This window comes from Vulpes lagopus, chromosome 11 (genome assembly GCF_018345385.1).
Source record: "Vulpes lagopus strain Blue_001 chromosome 11, ASM1834538v1, whole genome shotgun sequence".
NCBI lineage: Eukaryota > Metazoa > Chordata > Mammalia > Carnivora > Canidae > Vulpes > Vulpes lagopus.
Genome location: NC_054834.1, coordinates 68,634,312 through 68,656,230, shown reverse-complemented (window position 1 = coordinate 68,656,230; position 21,919 = coordinate 68,634,312). Strand labels below are relative to the sequence as shown.

Sequence of the window (21,919 nt, the reverse complement as noted above, 5' to 3'; positions counted from 1 at the left end):
TACTCTATAAAGGAATGCTTTCTGATATTATAGTTTCTAACCAGTTACCATTGTATAAAGATACATTATTGGCTTTCAATATAAATTTTGTTAACTACTTTTTAAAAAAAGGTTTTATTTATTTATTTGACAGAGAGAGTGCAAGAGAGCACAAGCAGGAGGCAAGGGCAGAGGGAGAGGGAGAAATAGGCCCCCCGCTGAGCAGGGAACCTGATGTGGGACTTGATGCCAGGACCCCAGGATCATGACCTGAGCCCAAGGCAGATGCTTAACCAATTGAGCCACCCAGGTGCTCCTTGTTAACTACTCTTTTACTGAATTCTACAGTTTTTTCACTTTTTAAAATGTTAATTCTCTTGTGTTTTTTACCTATACAATCATATGTACCAATACTAAATTTCCCTCCTTTTTCTGGTACTTGAACCTTTTATTTTCTTTTATCTAAGTGCATTGACTAGAACTTCCAGCACAAGGCTAAATGATGATCTGAGTGTTAAAGAGAAGGGAAGTGTTATCTAGTCAGAGAAAGGGGAATGGTGGTTCTATGCAGAAGGAACAGCAAATTCAGAGGTGTAGAGGGTCTGGGGAGCATGCAAGTTTAAGGAACTTCAGGGAGGTCAGTGGGGCAGGACTGAAGGAGGCTCATGAGGGAGGGGTAGAAGAGAAAGCCTGGAGAGGGCCCCAAACCCCAAACACCTCCAATGTCTCAAAGGTGTTGGTGTTTTAGCTGTGGGTAATTTAAATTGGGACGGAGATTGCATTTTGGGATTTCGGGCTCTCCATGCCTTCAGTATGGAGAGTCAAACATCAGCATGGAAAATGGATCCCTTGCAGCAGGACAAGGGTAGGAGCAAGGCCCAGTTTCAGGAGCCCAGGTGAGAAGTATGGGGCAGATTTGAGGGATGGCAGGCAGAAGTGATTGTGCTAACTGGCAAATGAGGGTAGTTAGGGGGAGTGAGACATATGGGGCATTTTATCTAGGTAGGGAGTGGGTACATGGGGATCATGGGTGAGGGTGATACTGGCGTCCAAACTCAGTCTGGCTCCAGCCTGTCTTTCTGGTTTCATTCCCTTCTCTTCTCTTTCAGGGAGTTCTAGATTCTGGCAACACAACCTTGTCCTTCCTATGTATGCTCCATGCTTTCCCTTTTCTGTTCCTTTGTGACTATTGGTCCTTTTGCTGAGATACTTTTTTCCACTGTCACCTCTGATTGTCCACATTTTATCCAGGTTTCAGTAACCTGCTCATATACCCCTTTCTCCTTGAGGTTTTCTGGTTGCCTTAAATAGGAAGTAATCTTTTCCAATTTGTAACTCTTAGAGCGTGTTATAGGTGTTTCTTTCCTATCGCTTAACATGCATAGAAACAGTTTCCTATAGAGTTTAAACCCTTAAAGGAATTTCTGAGCTATCTTGGTATTTCTTGTAATACCCAGGACATTCTTACCCAGGACATTCTAATTCAGACAGGAGGCTCTTGATGTATAAATGACAGAAGGAGGGTGGGATGGAGGGAGGGAAGGACAGGGGAAAGGAGGAACATTGGGATCCCAGGACATGAGCCATCCAGGACTCACCCACCTGCTAATATGATATCCACTGTTTCATTTGATGTAAACCCTGTTGGGAAGGTGGGGAAAGTGATAGATTCTTTTCCCATCTTAATAGTCATGGTGAAACTCACAGTACATGACTTGTCTAAGGTCATATAGTTGGCAAGTTGTCTAAACAAGAGGATCTAAGATCCTCTTAGATCTTTTGATTATCTTGAATTGTTTATAGAATTTTGTAGGAGCCATTGAGCTTCCTCCTCTAGGCTGAGGCATTTCCACTATTCCAAGTATGTGGCATAAGTTTGGGACGAAGAATACCACCCCTGTTCCTCTGCAGGGGAATTCGTTTAGATGGGATGGTCATGACCCAGCCAGAAGATGTGGAAAGGGTGGGACTTTATTCTGTACTTTATCTAAAGCTCTAAGAAAAGTCTAATAAGAATAGGTGGTTGGTATTTTCGTTCTCTGTGTTTCATAAGACTATGAGCCAGGGGAAAAACAGTACCTTAAATTCTGTAGTTTTGAAATCGATGTGTTTTAATATAGGACAAAATGGTCAAGGTGCTGGACTGTCAATTTGAAAAAGAACGTAAGTATAAAAAGCTTAAATCTGGATATGCAACTGGAAAATACAGCTTCTGTTTTTATTTTAGCTTCTTAAATTGTTCTCTTTTCAGGCTAATTTAGTGCTCACCACATTTCTAGGAGCTCAGGTGCTGAGAGCCCTGATTTAAAGCAGTGGGTTGTACATTTCTGCATCTTCAGTGAAGGCAACTGACAGGAGGTCTGAGTAGCACTGATTTATTTACAGTTAACTTTTCCCCTCCCCTTTGGAAATATTTAACCTACTCTAGATGTGATTACCGTGAGCCCAGCCTTCAGGGGAGTCTCCCCTCTAGATTCCATCAAATTTACAATATCAGACATCCCGAGGTGGGAGTAGGTGTGGATCTTGGTCGGTAAATCAAGGGTTGGTCTGATGTTTTCAAAGCAGTGCTCTCAGAGGCTCTAGCCAGCCACACACTCAGCTTGCTCAGAGCAGAGAGGAAGGGGTGAGAGCAGAGAGTCCTATTTTGCCAGATGCTGCTGCCTTAGTTTAATGTAAAAAAAGCCCCCAAACCAAAAAACCCCCAAGTGTTTGTGTCACAGATGACATTTGCCTATTTTATCTCTAACTGGGTAGGAGGCAGGTTATATTACCCACGTGCTGCACTCTCAAAACTGGAAAAAGTTTGACAAAATAATTCTTGAGCATAATTTTAAAGTAGCAGACCTGTCTGGTTTGGAGAGATTGGCCCTCTGTTTTGCTTCTTGTCCTTGGAAGGAATTTCTCAGCAAGTTAAGGTTCCTTATGTGTGGACAATGAGTTTGCTTTTACCGATTTGCTTTCTTAGCTCCTCATGGTTAGGCTGCCCGAATTTCACTGTCTTTTTGGTCTCTCCATGCTTTCATTTTTCTCCCTTTTTTGCAAATATCAGTAAAACTTTATCATCTCCCCAAGTACTCCACACCTGTATCACTTCTAATGTTAGTGTCATTTGTGGTCTTACCTGTGGCAGGTACATACTTACATCTGGGCCTAGCCGATGGAGTGGGGGAGCTCCTCAGCTACCCTCTCTTGCCTTACCTCTGGTTCTCTGCCAAATGTGAGCATGTCTGGAGGACAGAAATGGAGGCAAGTGAGTTCAGTGTGATATGGGGATGCATTCGGCTGAGTTTTTGGTTTCTGGCATGTGCCACCAAAACCATATCCTCTTAGTGACAATTTTTAAAAAACAACATAATATGGCCCTAAAATTATGTTGGAGAGTGGAATGTATTCCCAGGTCATGTTTCTATGATGTGATTTGAAAGGTTGTACCCCCTTTTATCAATATGTCATAACCTTATATACCCAGTCCCGTTTGAGGGACACTGTATTTTTTTAAATTTGCTATCCTAAATAACACTAATCAAGAGACGTGATTAGTCACATTTTTCCCTTTTGTGCATTGACCATATTGGACCTAGAGTAGAAAGGAGAGATAGCAGGGATCCTAGGGCCTTTCACAGAAATTGATGAGGAAAATGGGGAAGTGGCTTAACATGGACTATTGTACCCAACATAAGAAAGAGGTTGAAAAACAAGAGTTTATTCCTGTGAAATCTAGCCAGAGGGGCGACTTAGCTGCGAGCAAGACCACAAATGAGGATTATATACTTATCTCGACTTCTAGGAGCCTCACGTCCAAGTCTCAGTAAGGGATTGGTAGGGGGGAGTGTGCATCAGAGCACTTGATTAGCACTTTTCACCCAATGAGGAGCAGCAATCAGAGCTGCAGGTAAAGGGTGTCCGAGCTTGCCGGTAGCTCCTGTAAGTTCTCAAGGAGATGAGTGCATACTTAGTACACACCAGAATCTCCTGGAGAGCTTGTTAAAGCACAGATTGCTGCCATTCCACCCCATGTCACAGACTGGGTAGGTCTGGGTGAGGTCCTGGAATTTACATTTCTAGCAAGTTCCCAGATGGTGTTAGTGTTGCTAGTCCAGGGACTGTACTTTGATGTGGGGTTGATTCACTGTGTGTGTCCTAACTCACCCACTGGAGAAGGCTCTCCCTCTCCTCCTGCCCAGTTCTTCTTCAGGACCTCTTGGGCCTGGATCCAAAGCATCTAAGGAAGGCTCAGACTGCATCTGTCTTGGCCCCATGAAGTACTCAGGGCTGGCTGCACCGAGATGTCCAGACGGCAGCCCCCACTCACCAATGTTGTGGTTGTACAAGCAGCTGAAAATATCACTCAGCGGTAAACACTACCAAGCAATAAATCACTCTGCAGGCTGAAGAAGCGCCAGCTCACATGCGTGAAACAGAGCTCTGAGTCGAAGAGATACCATGTTAACAGTCTGTTTAACTCAGCTCCGTGCCCTTTAACTTCCAGGTTGTGGAATGTTTCTCTGGAATTTGAAAGCCTACCCTGCCCCCAGGAGGCCTGCTTGGCTTATTCTCCTCTTCTTCCTCCCACTGCCTAGATATGACTAAAGTATCTATGGAATTTGGAAATTTAAGCTTGAATTTTAAGCACATACGTGTAAGCTTTTTGAAGTCTTGTTTTTAGAGATATCACATTTGTAGGATCACAGTTATACAATGGCTCCAGTACACTACCATGAATTCCAAACCTTTCCTTGTTTGTGTAGACCTTGCCACCAAACTGTTCTGTAGAAACTGGCTAGAAAGTCTCAGGTCATGAGTAGCTAGGGAATAAAGAAAGCTAAGTTAGGGCTGTGGGTGGAGAGATGCAGGAAGATCCAAAGCACTTGATCTGGGGCCCCAAGCAAAGAACTTGGCTCACTCGGATGGTGAGTAGAAAATGGAAAAAACAAGAGGTCACAAGCCAGATCCGGATGGGGAGGGTGTGTAAGGAATAAAAAGATGAGCTTGGGGGTGTGGCCGAGATGATTGTGTCCATTAGATTTTTTTTTTTTTTTTCCATTAGATTTTTTGCGTGAACACCCTGTATCCTTCCTAATAGAGAGAGACTCATACACCTATGTCACACATGCCATGTATACATGGCCAATGTGGTGGTGGCGGTGGGTGAATTGGCACATGCTGGTTCCCTGGATACAGTCCTACCTCCATTGCTTTTATAGAGGCCAGTTTTATGGCTCTTGCTTTCATGAATCAAAACCTGACTACTTCCTTACATCATATAGCTGGTAGGAGGGCAGTGACTAGAATGGTTTTTTTGGAGTCTTGTGGATGCTTGATCTGGCAGCAGATTAAATAAGAACATATTGAGTGTTTTGGCACAGTCATCCTTGGCACTTGCCCCAGCTATCACTTATTAGCACATATTCTCTTTCCCCTTTGGGGGGGGGACCATTTTAATTCTCCCTTGATGTGTGCTTAAATGATTCAATAGTAGAAGTTACTAGGAAAATATATTTCTTAGTTTTACATTTTTTAAAAGTTGTATAGGTGTAATAGTTGCTAGGTATTAAAACATCAGTATAATGAATTTTGTTTTCATTTCTAATATCCTATGGTAGTTACATGCCTCCCAATTAATGAATATTTGAGTATAATTTTCTAATAAATGGGTTGTTGCAGCTGCAGAGTAGAAAAATTTCCCCATTGCTCCAACTAGTGGTTGATTCTTGATTTTTGCTTCTCTTTTTTATCTTAGCTGTATTTCTTAGTTTTACATTTTTAAAAGTTGTAGAGCTTAATATGTGTATGTTTCAAAATTCAAATGGTAAGATAAAGCATATAACTAAAATTGAGGCCTGTTCTCAAGGGGCAACTACTTTCAACTCTTACAGCTTTCCTCTGGGATTTATCTTTCTATCTTCCCATCAAATGCTTAGGGTGCTATTTTTTTTTTTTTTAATTTCTCAGTCATAGACATTATCTTTTTACTTCCTTTGGGTCAGTACTTTGTCTCTTTTCTCTCCTCTTTCTTTACACATTTCCTTTCTTCCATTTTACCAGTGGGGCTGTATCACCATTTTTCATTGAAGCAGTATTTATTGGGTGTTTTTAGCTGAACAAAGTGGTAAACCATGATTATGTGTTTTTTTTTTTTTTTCTTGTACAACTTTCTATTTTCCGGGGAGTTAATAACTGCTTTTTTCCCTCTTAGTTTTCCGTGTTCTATCATTAACTGATTTTTACTCAGTTCTCCAACAAGAGTAAAATGGTCAAACATAAGTAAATTATAGGATTTCCCTTCCTCTTCCTTTTCATTCTCTTTGTCTCCCCCCCCCCCCCTTACCTCCCTCCCTTTTCTCCTATAGCAATTCATCTTAAGCTCTGGTCTGGATTGATTGCTCCCTGGGTCTCCTATGCAGTGGTCATCCTAAATTTTCAGTTCACTATGATTCTGGGAACTCCCCCCTTTTTTCCCTCTCCTTTGTTGAATTCTTTGTTTCCAGAGTCTAACATCTTTCTTTTTTTTTTGTTTTATTTTTTCCAACAGCTTCTGGAGAAAGGGACCATTGGAAGATAAATTTTCATGTCTGAAAATGTATTTATTCTATTTTGCATTTGATTAATAACTGGACTACTAGTGTAAACTTCTGGTTGAAATGGGTTTTCTTTAGAATTTTGGAAGGATGGTTCCATTGTTTTTGAAGTTTCCCATTTTAATTTTAGAAAGTGAGATGTCATTCTAATTTGTGTGACATTTTTATCTTCTTGGGAAATTCTGTGTTCTGAAATTTTATGATGTGCCTGGTATGAGTGGTTTATTTTGTTCAGTAGAAACTTATTTGGGCCCTCTTATGCTGGAGATGGAGGAGGTCCAATGTGAGAAATTTTCATGTTTTAGATCTCTTTTTATTCCCATGTTTTCTTTTTTTTCTCTTTATGGAACTTATGTTAACCTAAATGATGAATGTGTTAGATTGAGTCTTATTTTCCTTATCATTTCTGTTCTACTTATCATCTCTCTTTTTATTTCAGTTATCTTTTTTAGTTTCTTAGCTGTTTTCTCAATTTTACCTTCTAAGCAGTCTTCTGATTTAAAAAATTTGTTTACTTTTAATTTCTAAGCTTTTTCTTGGTTTTATAAAAAAAAATATTTGAGAGAGAGAGAGAGAAAGAGAGAGAGTGACCAAGCAAGGGGTAGGGCAGAGGGAGAGGAGAGAGAGAATCCTCAAGTGGACTGACTCCCCCCTTAGCAGGGAGCCTGACTCAGGGCTTGATCCCAGGACCCTGAGATTATGACTTGAGCTGAAATCAAGAGTTGGACACTTAACTGACTGAGCCACCCAAGTACCCCTTTTTCTTGATTTCTAATTAATCTTTTTTTATAGCTTCCTATTCTTATTGTAAGGATATAGTACTTTCTCTCTTAAGATACTGTGATTTTATTTTTCTTTTTCTTTAGCTCCTTGTATTGTTTGCTTTGAATTCCTTTTTCAGTTCTTTATTTTCTTTCGTATTGGTAACTTTTTTCAAATACTTGATGTTTTTCGCAGTCTTCTCTTATTTAAAAGTGAGACTCTGAAAGCTGGTTGGGAGTTCTCTGTAAGGCTTATCAACTGATGGGCTTTACTTAGGCTAAGAGAATGGAGACCCAATCATTTGCCCAGATGTCAGTATTCATGGGTTATTTGTATTGGATTGGTTCATTGATGCAGAGAATAATCTTTCTGCCTTCAGGAGTGGGGGAGGATGGGTAGTGTCTGGGTTGCAAACATTTGGGGAGCTGAGTGGAGCGGGGAAGGAGACAGGTTCTCATTTTTTATTTTATAGATGATTACTTAATCCGTCATATTCAGCGTGGTGCCTCACCCTCCCTTCAGTGCCTCGGGTCTCTGACTGTGGAGTCTCTCTCATTCATTTTCTCCAGAGGATAAACTTCCCTTTTCCTGCTAAGGCGGCAGGGGGGGAAGGGAGGACTGGGAGAGGATTGTTGGCCTGCCTGTGCCTGTCAGTTTAAGGGATCTGGGAACCAGTGTTCCTTATTTCTGTTTTCAGAGTCCCTTCTTCCTAGATACCTAGTACTTACAATTTTTTAAAAAAGATTTTATTTATTCATTTGAGAGAAAAAGTGTGTGGGAGGGGGGAGGAGCATAGGGAGAGGGACAAGCAGACTCCATAGTAAGTGTAGAGTCTGATATGGGGCTGTATCCCAGGGCCCTGAGATCATGACCTGAGCTGTAGTCAGACACTTACCTGACTTAAGCCACCTGGGTGCTCCCTAGGACCTCTAATTTATGATTCTTCTAGTCATCCTTGGAAAGTTTAGCTTTTTTTTTTTTTTTTGGTTTGTTTGGTGGTTTATATTGCTCTATCTGCTGTTTGTTTAAACAGACCTAAAATTCTCTAAATTTTAAAATTTTGACATAATTTCAAACTTAAAGTTCCAAAAATAATAGTTTCTGTACCTGCTATACCGTATTTGTCAAATGTTAATATTTTACATATTCTCTCTATTCTTTTCTCTTTCTGTATATATGTGTATGTACACATTTTTATTTATGTATTTTTTCCTGAGCCATTTGAAAGTTGTAGTTATGACACACCTTTACTCCCAAATGCTTCTCATAAAGAATCACAGTACAGTTATCAAAGTCATCGGAAATAAACATTGATATAATATTATTATTTAATCTACAGACCTTATTTAGATTTTGTCAATTATCCTAAAGTCTATTATAGCAAAAGAAAATTCCAGACCATATATTACTTTAGTTGTCATGCTTCCTTACTCTAGAACAGTTTCTCAAAGTCTTCCTTTGCCTTGCATGACATTGATGCTTTTTAAGAGAACATGTTAGTTATTTTGTGATTTGGATTTGCCAGATACTTTTGTATCAATTTATGCATTCAATTTGAAGTTGTCAAAATTCAAATTATGAATTTTTGACTAGAATATCACAAAAATAATATGTTCTCAGTGCATCACATTGGAGGACTCATAATGTCAATTTGCCCCATGACTAGTGATGGTAACTTCAATCACAGATTTTGGCTGGATTTTTCCAGTGTAAAGTTACTGTTTTTGTTTTTAATGAGCCTTGTGGGGAAATGCTTTGAGACCATGTAAATACCCTGCTGCTTCTCAAACTTTGCCCAGTTGGTTGTAGTATCCACTGATGATTTCTTGCCTGAATCAATTATTATAGTGGTTGCTAAATGGTGATTCTGTAATTCCCATTCTCTTTCTGCTTTTGAGAGTGATTATTTTGTCTTTGACCTGAGCTCTCATGTCTTTAATCAGTTTTGGAAAACCCTCCGTTGTGTACTCTTTGAATATTTGTCATTTTTACAGATTATTATTTTTCCTTTTCCTGTTAAATACATGTCAGACCTCCTTCATCCTGTTGTTATGTCTTTCAGGTTTTTTCCCCCCTCACGTTTTCCACATTTTTTTTTGTTTTGTTTTGTTTTGTTTTTCCACATTTTTATCTCTCTGTATGGAACACTGGATAATTTTTTCACATCGATTTTGCTGTTCTCTTCAGCTGTGAGTGATTTCTTTTTCACCCATCCATTGAGATTTAAATTTCAGTGGTTAGTTTTAGAAACTCTGTTATCGTTCAAATCTGTCTGCCTGGTCTTTTTTTCATAGTGTTTTTTAAAAAAACTATGATTTAAATTCATTCTTTTGTATCTTTAATTATTTGAGATACTTTATATTTTCTAGTTATCCAATTTTTAAATTTCTTGCAAGGTCTGCTCCTGTCATATTTCTACTGCCTGTTGTTCTTGTTGCATTGTTTCCTTACATGTTTTAGAATTTTGGAATGTGAGTTCATCTTCAAGAAGGCTTTCTCTGGTAATCTTTGCCACCTGGGCAAGGGAGTATTACTCCAGAGGGTTTGTTCATTCTAGTTTTTTGTTTGTTTTGGCTTCTGTTAGGTGTTCCAAAGTTATGCTGGAGACAAATCACTTATTAATTTCTCAGTAGGAAGTTTCCATACTACCGATGTCAATTTTGTTTATTTTTTAATTTTTTAAAAAGATTTTATTTATTCATGAGAGACACAGAGAGAGAGAGAGAGAGAGAGAGAGAGAGAGAGAGAGACAGACAGAGACAGAGACAGAGACACAGGTAGAGAGAGAATCAGGCTCCCTGCAGGGAGCCTGATGTGGGACTTGATCCTGGGACTCCAGGATCATGCCCTGGGCTGAAGGCAGGCGTAACTGCTGAGCCACCCAGGGATCCCTGTCAATTTTGTGTAAACACCAAACCTGTATGAGGGCTAGTCTCTGTTGAAAGCATCCCAACCCAGACTCAATTTGAAAAAGATAAATATTTTTTATTGCCTCCATCTATGAGGGGATGATATTCTGGACCACCTTTTCACCGAAGGATTCTGTCTTTGTGTGCATGCCTCATTTCTTGTTTCCTTATTCGCTGTGCCCAGAGCCATTGTGCCTCTGACTAAGTGGATGTCAAATCCCTATGTCACCCTGCCCAGCAACTCCCTCTGCCCTCCACAGGGCTCCACAGCGCCCACCCCTACACTTTCAGCTCCCAATTGCAGTTTTCTTGTTGGTTTTGGTGCCTGGGATTTCCCATTTCTTGTGGCCTCAGCTATCTATTGAAAAGGAGTTATATTCTATCCTAGGTGTCTGTGTATTATATAGCAAGAAACTTCATCTGTTTTACCTCCCAAAATGTGTTAAATTCTTGTCCACTGTTGTCTCCTGGCCTGTTCTTTTTGCCCTTCTAGGTTCCTGCCTTTCTTTTTTTCCAGTAGGAAGTGGAAATAAAACAAAGTAGACAAAGCATATGCCTTACTGAAATTCCAGAGAAATGAAGAATTGAGAAATGACTGCATTGTAGGGGTGATCCTTTCCACATTGTATCATCTTGAATGGTGGTGGTATACTCCTGTCAGCTCAAAACCACCAAAAGCTTTGGTTTTCTTGGTCATACCTGTGTTGGTGTGTTGGCTTAGAAGCCATAAGCTGTGACTAAATCTTTTTTTCAAGAGTTTCTGTTTACAAAGCCGGTGAAGTCTTCTTCCATACTATATATAGCTAGCCAGCAAATATTTTTATCCTGGGCCAGAGAATGAACCTCTCTTTCTGTCAGAATATTTCAACTATAAGATAGATGAAATCAGAAATTTGTTTTACCTCCTGTGAGAAGTGGTGGTTTCAGCACTTTCAGCACAGAATGTGTTGACATTCTTGAATGCTTTGGATTACAGATGAGCCTTGTTTATCTGAATCAAATAAATCACTAGCTTTTTCACTGAAGAGTTTTCAGTATACTTATTAAGTTACAGATGCAAGGATGATGTTTGTGTGTTTAAAGACCATGTTTTAAAAATAATCCCTGTCTTTTGAATTATCAACAGCTGAACTGTTATTTTTAATATATCAAATTATGAACCAATAAAATTAATGATATGTTATTTTTGCCCCTATTTTATTGTATTCACCCACTTAACTGATTAGCAGTATCTTAAACTATCTTACCATAGATATATTTAGTGAAATTTATTACTTGCAGACTGATATAACTCATGAATTATTAAAAGTATCAGCATATGGAACCCACTCTTTCCTCATTCCAAATTCTTTTAATATGGCTTATGTTGAGCCATTTAACTGGCTTCTATCCATCCCACTGATGGAAGCCACAGCCAGACAAGGGTTCTTATAAATGATTGGCTTCCTTTCCAAGCAAAAGGAGGATGAAATGTCAACTTTTTCCTCTACTACCTGAAAAGCAATCAGTGGCAACCCTTTCTGCTCTTCTTGACAGTAGTTTGGCTTTATAGAAGAGAGCGGGCATTTAGCCAAATGTGAATTTCAGTTCTATATAAAGAAAAAATTGAAGTAGCTAAAACTCAGATAATAGCTGGAATTTTCAGAGAGGGATTCAGATGGGTTTAACCTGTGAGTCTTCAGTAAGCTAACTATAGCTCAGAAATTCCTGAACTGCACATTTTAATCCCTTCTTTCCTGGTGATGAGCTGAGTGATTTGAGGTTACTTACAGAATCTCTCTTTGCAGCAATTTGCTCATCTGTAGGACTGGGTTTAGGGATAATAACAGCTTCAGAAGAATAGTGTAGCTGATTACTAAAGACTAATCAAGACCACTGAAGAAGACATTTTGGAATCAAACCTTGAGTTTCAAGACTATTTATTAACTTGATCTTGTGCTTTGAAATTTGTTACCCTTATTTGTGCAATGGGGCTTTTACTTACTTCACAGGATTATTATGAGATCTTAATGAAATAATATACGTGGAAGCATTTTGTAAGAGGTATAGCATCATAAAAAGTAAAGTGTTGTTCACATAAGGCTGCTAGTATAATACTTTATCACATGGAAGCAAATTTTAGAATGAGATAGGACCCTGGTAGGGAAAATTGAAATTCTCAGGATGATGGCTTTTGTTTTTGTACCCAGATAGGCTCTATTATGTATTTTCTGTTGTTCAATACTTAAAACCCCAACAGTTAACATTCTATTAGCTCTATTCTTATAGAGGAAAGAAGTGTGACTTACTTAAGGTCCACCTCTCCATCATTCTATCTTATAAAAGAGGAAATGGAATCTGAAGAGGATTCTCAGCCCATCATTCCATCTATTATATTGCCATATTTTCATAAGTGTTTTTATCTTGCACACAAACGTGGCACCCCAATTAAATGGGAAACACAACAGTAAATAATTAGATTGACAGTGTGAATAGAGAAAGACTTCTGTCACTGGTTTTATGATGGCTTAGATATGCTAAATGACCTTCCCATCTGAACAACTGACATACTAGATGAAGTATCATAAAGCAGTTTTAACCTATTGCTAAGCTGGCATGAAAGTAAGATGTTCATTGACTCACTAAACAGAGTGAAGCTTGGTATTCTGGCAGGCAAGTAGGAGCCAGGGTCAGCTTTGGCTGTGGTGAGTTTTGCCATTTTGTGACCTGGGTCTTCTGCTATGCAGGGGATAGGATGGAAAGGCTATGGCCTGTGCACACTGGGGAATCTAAAAAGAGCTTCCTGGAGGAGCCAGAAAACTGAAAGACTGTATTTTCAGTGAAAGGGTAAAGAGAAATAGGTTTGTAGTGATCCTGCTGCTGAAATACAGTTACAAGCCACCTTCACATGGTTTATAGTCCAAATTCATAAAACGGGTGCAGTCCTGGGATCGAGCCCCACATCGGGCTCCCTGCTAAGCAGGGAGCCTGCTTCTCCCTGTCCCTCTGCTTCTCCCCCAATTTGTGTGTGCTTGCTCTCTCTCTCTCAATCAATCTTAAAAAAAAAAGGAAGTGGCCCTGAATTGATATTGACCAGCAGATGTAGACTCAGACCCTCTTTTGAGTAATTGATCTTCCATCTAGGTCTCAAATAATTCTTTTTTTTATTTTTTTATTTTTTTATTTATGATAGTCACAGAGAGAGAGAGAGAGAGAGGCAGAGACACAGGCAGAGGGAGAAGCAGGCTCCATGCACCGGGAGCCCGACGTGGGATTCGATCCCGGGTCTCCAGGATCGCGCCCCGGGCCAAAGGCAGGCGCCAAACCGCTGCGCCACCCAGGGATCCCTCAAATAATTCTTACAAATAAAGTGTCTAAGGAAAATGAACAGCTCACAGTTAAAATCCACAAGACATAGAGAAATAAGGCAATATCATGATTGAGAGACCAGCAGAAACATACCTTCAAGTACTTTGATTATTGGATTAGATTAGATTATTAGATTCAAAGAAACTATTCCGATGCAGCCCAAAGAGACAAAAAAGTGAAATGATATGGAAAACAGAAGCACAAAATCTAATCAGAGTTCCAGAAGGGGAAGATGGAGAGAGTGGAAAGAGACCCTTTGAAAGGGCAATAGCTGTGAGAACTTTCCAGAATTGTTGAATGTTGGCAGACCTCAGATTCAGGAAGACCTAGAAACCACAAGCAGGATCATCATAATGAAACTGAGGTACACTGAAGATAGAGAAGACCTTAAGTTCCTCTAGAAGAAGAGAGGCAGACTACTGGGAGAAGTTCCTTGCCCCATGCTCCTGTGACCTGAATTAGTGTCTCTGGCTCAGTTTCTTTGGATGTCAGCGAGTCACAGTGCCTGATACCTCGGATGTGGTTAGACTCATTCCCAGCTCCACCGTATATATGAACAAATTATGTAAGTCAGTTATAGGGATTTTAAGTTGATAATTTATTAGTTAAGTCTGCAGCATGGAGGGGATTTCTAGCCTTTGCTTTTTCTTCATCTTTCATGTATCTATTTAATGGGAAGTCAGTGAAATTTAGCCATTGGAGTTATTTTTTGTGAACAATGAGTTATTTTTTGTGGGTGGAATGAATTAGAGATATAATGCAACGAATAGACTTCAGACTCGCAGCCGAATCTTTTCTCCCTCCATCTAGGAGAGCCTGCTAGAAAAGGGGCGTTAGATCTCCGTGCCTCTCTGCTTTCCTGAGACAGCGCATGCCCAGTGGCATGTGTGCTGCCAGTAGTTGGGGCTGTAGAGGTTTAATGGCTAAGGTAACGTGGGCCACGTTACTGATTGCCCCTTTCAAATCTCCCAGTAACCATTAACATAAATATCATCTCACCATTTTGGACAGGGGACACCACCCTTATGCACGTTAGTAATACGATGCTAATGCTTAACCCTTTCCTGGCTTTGTTTGCTTCAGAGGCCTTGCCCTATATCCATGGGTAGGTAGTCTGTCTGAACCTAGAGGAGAAACAGAAGGGTTAACTCCTTTTGGTTTTGCCCTTTGACCATTTCAGGATGAGAGGCATGATGAAATACTTTTCAAAATCTTCAGTGGAAACACATCATGCATAATTGGAGCAAAAAAGAATAAATCAAAGCTTTTCCCCCCTTTTAGTCTGGTAATTCATAATTGAAACCACATTGAGGTAGGGGTTGATAACTTCAAAACAAGCAGGAAAACTGCCCTTTCTATCAAGGTAGGGATAGGTAAGACTCCTCATTACCAGGGGCTGAAAAGGCTTCTGTATAACAAGCCTGTCCTCTCCTTTCCTTTCTCCTCTGAATTCTCAATTTTCTGCTTAGGCAGATACCTCCAGTGAGAGCAAATGTGGGTTCACTCCAGTTTTCCTAGTGCTCTTTTTGTCACATGAATTTAGACATAGTGACATTTAAAAAATTTTCTGATATGGTGAATAATAGGAATTAAATTTTGAACCATCCTGCTTCGAGGTTGATTTCTTCTGTCTGGAGTTTAGTTGGTTTAGGTTGAAAGAGCCCTTCAGTTGGTAATGGAATGTGCTTTTCCTCACTCTTGATTTTCTAATCCTCAAGTAGTTCCAGCAAGGACATTTCAGAATGCTTGACAAAGGTTATTTGCTCCCTACCTTCCTCCACTTTCTGTATGGTAGGTAACCTGGCTAGAATGGTTTTGGTTAGGCTCATATAGGGCTTCCATGACCTTTCAACTAAAACAAAAGAAAACAAAAAGGCAAAACAAGATCGCAGGAAGGGGCCAGACAACCTTCTTTGTGTGAGATTGCTAAAAATACACCTAGTTCGAGTTTGAATTTCTTTCTTGAAGGAGGAAATCCCTTTGCACTGGAAGCTGACTACGCCTAGCCTCCCAGAGCCTTTCTTTCAGGCATCCTGAAACCCAAACCCATGACTCTCTTGCTGTGTAGTCTGCTCACTGCTAACTCATCGACCAGGGCTTTCCAGAATAAGCAATATGAAGAAACTTTCCTAAAGCTGGCTGGTATCGTAGCTACTATGGATTACATTTATGTGATTGCAGTTTAACAATCTGGATTTCTTATTGAAGCTTCTATAATGAATATCTGTTGTGGGAATGAGAAGTGAAGTTTGGGAGGATGGGCGAGAGATGGACAAGGTATTTTGGCCAAATGCCAGTGCTCTGTCAGAATGATACACACTTCTCCTCCCATCTTTGAGTGAACAGCTTCACTGGGTAGATTTGAAAGTGGTATTATTGATAACCAAGATTTGGACAGTTCGGGTGTAATAGGTGAGCTTTGCCTTTTTTTTCAGGTCACCAGGCTGGGTGCCTGGTTTCATGCCCTATCTTGCCGTGATGGAGATCTAATCAGGCAACAGAGTTAATTGCCAGCATTGTTTGCCTTTTCCCTGGCAGAAGTTAGAGTCTTGAGTAAATTATGGAGGTTTAAATTTGCTTGATTTCCTGCAGAAAGTGGGGTCAAGAGGTCCCAGACTGTAGACACTCTCTTTGGTCAGTCAGCAGGGGGTCAGTTCTTAAAGGTATTTCAGAGGTGACTAAATGCTGTTTTTGAAATGTCCTTCTCCACTAAGTTTTTTTCTCTGGGGGTTAGTTTGTTGACCTTAGCCCAGTGGAGTGGAGTGTCTGTGTGAAGGCACATACCCCAATTAAAGCTGCCTTTCTCCACGCTGTCACTGTGCTCCAAAGGCAAATGGGATTATGTTTGAGGAGGGAAAAGGCAATTGGCACAGAAGCCTAGTTGCAGATCAGCATTTCCTATTTCTGACCTTTTGAAATAGAACTTAAAGGTAGCCATGATCACTTAACAGTAAAACAATAATCGGGGAAAGAAAGTTACAAGAAAGAACTGATCACAAAGTTAATCATGTGACTTAAAGAACCTTCCCTCATTCAAGGCTTTTCATGCTGTGGCAGTTGGCCTGCCTGGCCGGTCCCTCTCATTTCCACTCTCCTTCCTTCTCTCCTTGTCCTGTGAGCCCCTCTGAGCAGGGCTGCTCAGTTTGCTGGGAGCACTTGCCTGCTTACTCTTGCCGACCACGCAGTGGTCCCCTTCTCATCTCCTCCAGGGAAGTAGAGGCCACCGTGTAGACCTTTATATTCCCAAGGGACTTGAATACCTTGTGACAGTACTGGTTATTCTACTTAGCTGTCCTCCCCACCAGATTATGAACACGTTGAGGGGAAGGCCTGTGTTTGTCTTGGCATCTGTAACACTCTTCTAGGTGTATAGTATGTGCTCAGGAAATGCTGACTGAGTGAATGAGCACCAGAAATACCATTGGTAGGGATGATTGTTGAATGGCTGATGCCAGTGTTTTGGCAGGTAAGAAGAATACGAATGGGGAGAACTGGACTTTTTTGTGTTTTTTTTCAGCTACAGTTCATTCAGCTCTGTGCTGAGCTGAGCCGTCTGCTCATTACTTACGTGCCAGATCTCATTTTGTCATTATCACCTTAGCAGATAGGTACCATCATGGTTCCCACTTTACATATGAGGAAATTAATACAGGAGAAGCTTTACACATCACAAAACTAGTAAATGGCGGGGCCTAGAATCAAACTCTGTTAAATATCCTCATCCTGCACTTCTTCAGAATAGTTGGCACAATAAGATTCTCGGTAAGTGCTTTAAAATGAACTAAGTTGGAAATTATTTCAGCACTCATGATATCAGTCATTTGAGTGTACATCACCTGTCTACACTCATACATAAAGAGGGCAGAAAGAACATGACCTGGGTCATTTGGGTTTAACTTTCTCATTTTAAACAGGTTTTTATTGAGTAGTGCTAGGCACTGGCTGGGTACTAACTGTTATAACAGTTATGGCTCTTGCTTTCATGGAGCTTTCAGGATAAAATATAAAGACTAGGAAGGAAAAGAGGAAAATAAAAAACAGTGTATTTGGAGAGGAAGTAGAGGTAGAGAATCCAGATAAATTAGCACCCTAAAGCATTATAAGGTCAATGTAGAAAGGAAGAAGGATTTCATTTAGACTTGTTGCTGGAAGAGACCTCACAATTGCCATCCCACTTGTAGAAACTTGGAAAATAAAGCCCAGAGAAACGATTACTCCCACAAGATCCACCATTGCCTACCATTTATTGAATGCTTGTAGTGTGAGGTACTTTACACGTATTAACCCTTTACTTTCATTAACAACCCATGGGTTGTTAAGAAATAATAATTTAAAAATGTTAATAATTAACATTATTAGAAAGTATTATTATCATTATTATTTATCATACCTGGAAAAGTAGCATTATCACAATTATGGAAACTGAGGTGCAAGAGAGGTTAAGCGCCTTTCCCAGATCACACAGCTAATAAGTTAAAGAGCCTGGATTCATGTTAAGGACATGTGATTCCCAAACTGACCCCAAGTAGGCCAACCCCTGTTTTGAAGTCATTTGCCTCAACCCTGTCAGCATATCCTACAGTAAAGCACCACGCCTGTGTCCCAGGAAATAACACAGCTTCTGTGTTATGTCTGTGTAAATCTCAACATCTGTATTTTATGGAGAAGTGTTGGTAGAATTTCAGACCTTGTTGTTATGCTCGTTTGCCTGCTCTGTCTCCCCCTTACACTGTCTTTTCTGATTCCCCAGTTTTCAGCCCTATCTGGTATGCAAGTGAGTAGTATGGAAAAACTGAGCACCACGACAAGTGACTGTCTGCTTCCCACCTACCCCTTCCTACCTCTCCTCCTCCTCTTCCACAGTCATCCATTTCCCGAATGGAGCTGGCAAATGGGATGAGACCAAATTGGTCCTCTTGCCAGAGAGTCTGGTTCCTTCTCCTGGCAAGGCCTTGAAATCAGAGCTGTGATGCCCTTCAGGGGGTGCCTGTGTTTAAATTCCATGGGATTCGTTTTCTGAAACCCAGCTTTGCATCTCTCAGGGAACTTTCTCCTCCTTTTAATGTCATCCAGGCATTTGAGTGTGTTGGCATTCCCCACTTCTCCCAAAGAACAGACCCCATTTTGTTGGAGTTTTAATAGTTTTTCCTTCTGTGTTAGAGGTGTATTTACCTTTTTTAATTTACGTGTTTCCTTTGTGTCAATGTTATGTATTTGGTGTGTTTTAGTACACATACTTTCTGAAATCGTTGTTTTTGGGGTGGGCTCTATCTTATTGGCCCATATGTGATTATCAAGGATAAAGAACTTCCAGCATTTTTGTCTCAGAGAAGAGTTAGAAGTAATAAACTCTAGCATTCCCCACAGTTCCAGTTTCCAGAGTCTATAAAATGCTGATCCTGCCTTGGACTCAGAGTAGGAGGGTGTGAGGAAGGGCCATGGGCCTTCATCATTGGGTGTTCTGAAGCCAGACCTTGAACATCATAACATCATTCACTCTTCCCTCTCTCCCTCCCTTTCTTTTTTTGACTGGTAAAGCAAATGATTAGACATCATTCAGTGTTTTCAACCCTAGAGTTTCATCATGTGTAAAATGAGAGTAACCGTATCTGGCTTGGGGGTTGTTGTGAGGCTCAGATGAGAGATTGCTTGTATAGCCTGGTGCCTGACAGTTAGTTAGTGCTCAGTAAAGCTTTCACACACATTGCAGTATTTAACACCAATCCTCAAAAACTCTATTTTTGTGTCATTTCCATTTAACGTGGTGTTTTTCAAGCAGAAGAGAGTATTGTTTTGGGAGGAGTAAATGAGTGGATTGGGATGATGATGGTGAGATGCCGTGTGGGTTCAAGATTAATTGTGTCTGGAGCACAGGGCTACTTGCTGACTTTCATTTCCATAAGGATCAGGAAAATAGAATAAGATTTGCAGTAGAAAACTAAAAGGGGTTCCTACAGATGTGATGAGATGCTAAGGTACCAGTGCTAAAATCTAGGTGCATTCCTGAGACTGCAGCTTAAAGTCAAAGCGTGAGGTCATGGAACCAGAAAGTCAGCACTGAGAAGACAGCCTTTCTTATTGTGTCTCATGGCTGTGAAATCTAATTATGGCCTGTTGTGGACATTTTGGCTTTAATATCCTGATTACATTAGGACTCCTGGAATCCCATTCAGTCTCTTGAGTTCCCATCCCATGTGGATTCCATGTGTTTGTGTACATTTCCTGTCCCACACTGTTCCATCTGGCAAACAGCTGTTGTCCTCTACGTGGTGATGGGTGTCCATCAGTGATAAGGGTGAAGTTGATGGGGGACCTTGGGAATCCCAGAGGACAAGAGAATAAGCAGCCAGAATAACAGACAGGACATTTCATGTTTAGCCACCTTCTGGCAGAGCTGAAGTTCGGTCCTGGGCTTTTCTTTTTTTTTTTTTTTTTTATTTATTTATGATAGTCACAGAGAGAGAGAGAGAGGCAGAGACACAGGCGGAGGGAGAAGCAGGCTCCATGCACCGGGAGCCTGATGTGGGATTCGATCCCGGGTCTCCAGGATCGCGCCCTGGGCCAAAGGCAGGCGCCAAACCGCTGCGCCACCCAGGGATCCCTGTCCTGGGCTTTTCACATAATAACCTACCAATGTGAATATAATTAATGCCACTGAACTATACACTTAAAAATGGCTAAAATGAAAAAAAAATGGCTAAAATGCAGGTTTCGTGTTGTTTTTACTACAGTTTAAAAGAAATGTCATATACCAAAAACCATTTTCTGCTTTAAATGAGAAGATTGTATATTATATGAATTATATCTCAAAAAAGCTGTTTAAAATATAACAATGTGTTAACAATCTTATCAGTACAAAAGTATTTTTGCTTGTATTACTGCATTAAAAGTTACTTAATGTTTTAATGGTAGCAAAGAAATTGAATTTCTTTCATTACTTTTTATACTTGATTTTGAGAAAATTTCAGAATTACAGAGAAGTTGCAAGAATGTAGAGTGAACTCACGCTGAGAACTCATTGCCTAGATTTTTGCATTTTATATGTTCTCACTCTTTCTTCCCAGTGTCAGAAGTGATGTGCTTTGATATGTTTTATTTTGCTTTTTTTTTTTTTCAGATTCAATGTGCTAATTACTTATTGGGCCCTTTCAATCTGAAAATTCATGTCTCTTCTATATTCTGTCCTAAGAATTTATTTAATTTCTTTGATAGTCTTATTCTATGTTCTTTGTCTTCTTTTTCAGGAACCTCCTATTAGGTGGATGTTGGACCTCCTGGGTTTTCTCATCTTCTCTCTTCTATTTTTCATCTTGCCTTTTTGTTCATGAGACTGGAATATGTTACCTTTTCCTTTCAATTTTTTTTAATTAAGCTATCATATTTTTATTTTTATTTTTTTTTTATTTTTTTTTTTTAATTTATTTATGATAGTCACAGAGAGAGAGAGAGAGAGGCAGAGACACAGGCGGAGGGAGAAGCAGGCTCCATGCACCGGGAGCCTGATGTGGGATTCGATCCTGGGTCTCCAGGATCGCGCCCTGGGCCAAAGGCAGGCGCCAAACCGCTGCGCCACCCAGGGATCCCAGCTATCATATTTTTAATGTCCAAGAGTTCTTTCCTATTCTTTGACAGATCTTTTTAAATAAAAATAGCAGTTTATTCTTATTTCATGGATGAAAAAATCTCTTCCTGAGGATATAATTTGTTGTTGATGTTGTTTTAATTTCCTTCCGCTCCTTCTATTGTCTTTGTTTCCTCTGAGTTCCTTCTTTTCTATATGTCCATTTGGTTTTTGTCATTGTCCTGAAGATGTTCTTGAAATGATTGATTCTAGGATCTGTTCATGATTACCAAGGAAGCACTGAGAACCTGATCAGAAAACAGCTCTATGTGTGAGGGTGAGCCTCCTACCTGGAAGGCTTCACTGTTAGAGAGTGGAAGGGCCAGCTAGCCATGTGGCTGCCAGTGTTTGGGGACCTGGAGGGGAAGAAGGCTGGGTGGCTCATCATTTTTTTTTTTTTTTTGGCTCATCATTTAGAATGTAGACCTTCACCTGCATTGTCCTTTCCGCTCTGGCCATGTTTCCATATCCAGAGCTTAAGTTCCTCAGAGGATATACCTCCTTCCACTGGCAGGGATGGGCAACAAGAAGAGGTTTCTGGCTGAGTGGCTGGTTGAAGGGGAGATTTGTAGATCTGGGTCTCTTTTGCTCCTTCTACATACTTTTAACCAGTCTTCCTGTTTTCAACCCTGCCCCTCCTCTTACCCCACTAGGTTCCCACTGAGTTTATTTATGAGCCTTTGTGATATTCAACACTTTGGACTTATTTTCTTTGTGGG

The 21,919-nt window shown here is 40.3% G+C and overlaps 1 protein-coding gene across 2 annotated transcripts in view; it reads left to right on the top strand.

The window, feature by feature from the left end:
* Window positions 1–21,919, top strand: part of EXT2 (exostosin glycosyltransferase 2) — a 144,652-nt gene that overhangs the window by 72,979 nt on the left and 49,754 nt on the right. The window lies entirely within an intron of this gene.